Here is a 2368-nt window from a genome sequence, read left to right on the forward strand (position 1 = left end):
ATACTCATCCTTAGCAATGTTATCCATAGTTTGGCATGATCCATGTCATCGGTAGCCTTTGTACAGTCAATAAAACACAAGTAACATCTTTCTTGTACTCTTTGCTTTCAGCCAAGATCCATCTGACATTAGTAATTATAGACCTAGTTCCACATCTTCTTCTGAATCTGATTTGAATTTCTGGCAGTTCTTTGTTAATCTACTTCAACCATTTTTTATCAAAATTTTACTTACATGTGATATTAACAATATTGTTCTATGATTTCTGCATTCCATCGCGTCACGTCACTTTGAAATGGGCACAAATATGGATCTCTCCCAATTGTTTGGCATGTTAGTCTTCCAAATTTCCTGGCAAAGAGGAGTGAGCACCTCCAGTGCTTCATCAGTTTGTTGAAAGATTTCACCTGGAATTCTGCCAATTCCTGGAGCCTTTTTTAACCAATGCCCTCAGCAACATCAGTTCTTGATCATATGCTACCTCTGAAATGGTTGAAAATCAACCATTTCTTTCTGGTACAGTGACTTTGAGTGTTCCTTCCATCTTCTTTTGATGTTTTCTGTATCATTCAATATTTTGCCCATAAAATCCTTCAAAATTGCAAGTTGATGTTTGAATTGTTTCTTCTGTTCTTTCAGCTTTAGAAATGCTGAATGTATTCTTCCCTTTAAAATTTCTACATATGGGTCATTGCTTTATAATACTTTCCTATGTTTTCTTGAGCTGACCTTTTTGAAATTTTCTCTTCAACTCTTTTACTTACTCATTTCTCCCATTTTCTTTAGCTTCCCTCCACTCAAGAGTAACTTTTAGAGTCTCTTCTGACATCTTTTTTTTTTTTTTAATGCTTTATTGTGAATTATATGATAGTTTACATGGGAGAACATTAGCTTTACATTCATCCTATCATATATCATTTCCTTTCCATGGTTACAATACCCTCCATGCATCATCAACCAACCAAAAGGTATACCCTGCAAGCCTACCCCCCTGTCGTCAGCATACAGCCCCTCTCCCTCTCTGCATTCAATGTCCCCAGCTGCTCCATCTCTCCACGAAATCATCTCTGCCTCCATCTTTGACATCACTGCTTCTCTGGGTAGGGTTCCACTCTCCTCTCTTGTTCCTTGATGGTCCTAGAGACCTCTGCAAAGTTAATCACTCCCCTCTTTTTGTCACAAATCATCTACCTTTGCATTTCCAACCCTCACAATCAGTCCTGATAACAATTATTCACTATTGTATCGCAAGAGACCTATCGGCATCTGTTTTCATTAGCCCCTCTTAGACAGATTGGATACTACTCAGTGGAGATTCTACCTTGCTCCACACCCTCTGGATCTAGATTCCCTCTTGAAAGCCAGTCACTACTTGCCTCTGTAGCCCCCACCCCACCATTCTGGGAAGCCAATGTCCAAGTTGCCCATACCTCTGTCCACTCCTTGTATGGAGGGGGTGAGAATGATCCTCGCTGTGAAGATTTGTTCCCTCTTTTGAGCTACTGCATCCATAGGTGAAGGTCAAGTTCATAAAATTGTATCAAATTACTCTTTTTACCCTCTTCTTTCCTCTTCTAGTTGAGCTCTGACCATCCAGTCATTGAAGCCAGGTCAAGTGGGTATTATCTACAAGTGTGAGTGTACTTATGCATGTGCCCTCCCTTCTTATCAGCTGGACGCTTCACTCTCCACTCTACTCCTCTATGGCTATGTCACTGACTCTGGGTTCAAGAGTCCCCAGGTCTTGCCATACTGCTGGCCAACCAGGTCTCCAGCCGGGTTTATAATAGTCTATTGAACATTGTAGGGCTTAGCTCACAGCTTCATTGATGTTTTTCTCACTTCCCCTTATCAGTGATGGACGTGGTCACCAATCAGAGCATGTATTCCCACTGAGTCTTAGTCTTAGGAGGAAGTTTACCCTGAGGGAACCCGACCACTTGCCTTGATATCTCCTGGGTGAGCCACTTGTTTGTTCTTATAGTAATCAGTCCGTCTGCCTATATTGTTTTATATTTTTCCTGTCAATCTTTCTTTCAAGAAGTATCTTCTATTCTTCTGGATGCTCCAGGCTAGTATGCTTGTCCTTTCAAGAGGAAATTTCCCACCTCAGAAGATTCTGGATGCTTTTCAGGATTCCACCTATGGTCTTATGTAATGTAGAGGCTCCACAGGAAGCCTCCTTCACTGGGCATATTGTAGCCACATTTTAGGTATTCCAATCAGTTATAGGCAGAAGACGGACTTACAAGCTTTCTATGGTGATATATCTAGCTATTCCTTTCTTTCCCCCTCAGGTGACTATTTTATAATGGTATGTCAGGGAAACCAAGATTCAAAAGACAGCCAAGCATCCTAACATTATTTC

This window comes from Chrysochloris asiatica, unplaced genomic scaffold (genome assembly GCF_000296735.1).
Source record: "Chrysochloris asiatica unplaced genomic scaffold, ChrAsi1.0 scaffold00008, whole genome shotgun sequence".
NCBI classification, from domain to species: domain Eukaryota; kingdom Metazoa; phylum Chordata; class Mammalia; order Afrosoricida; family Chrysochloridae; genus Chrysochloris; species Chrysochloris asiatica.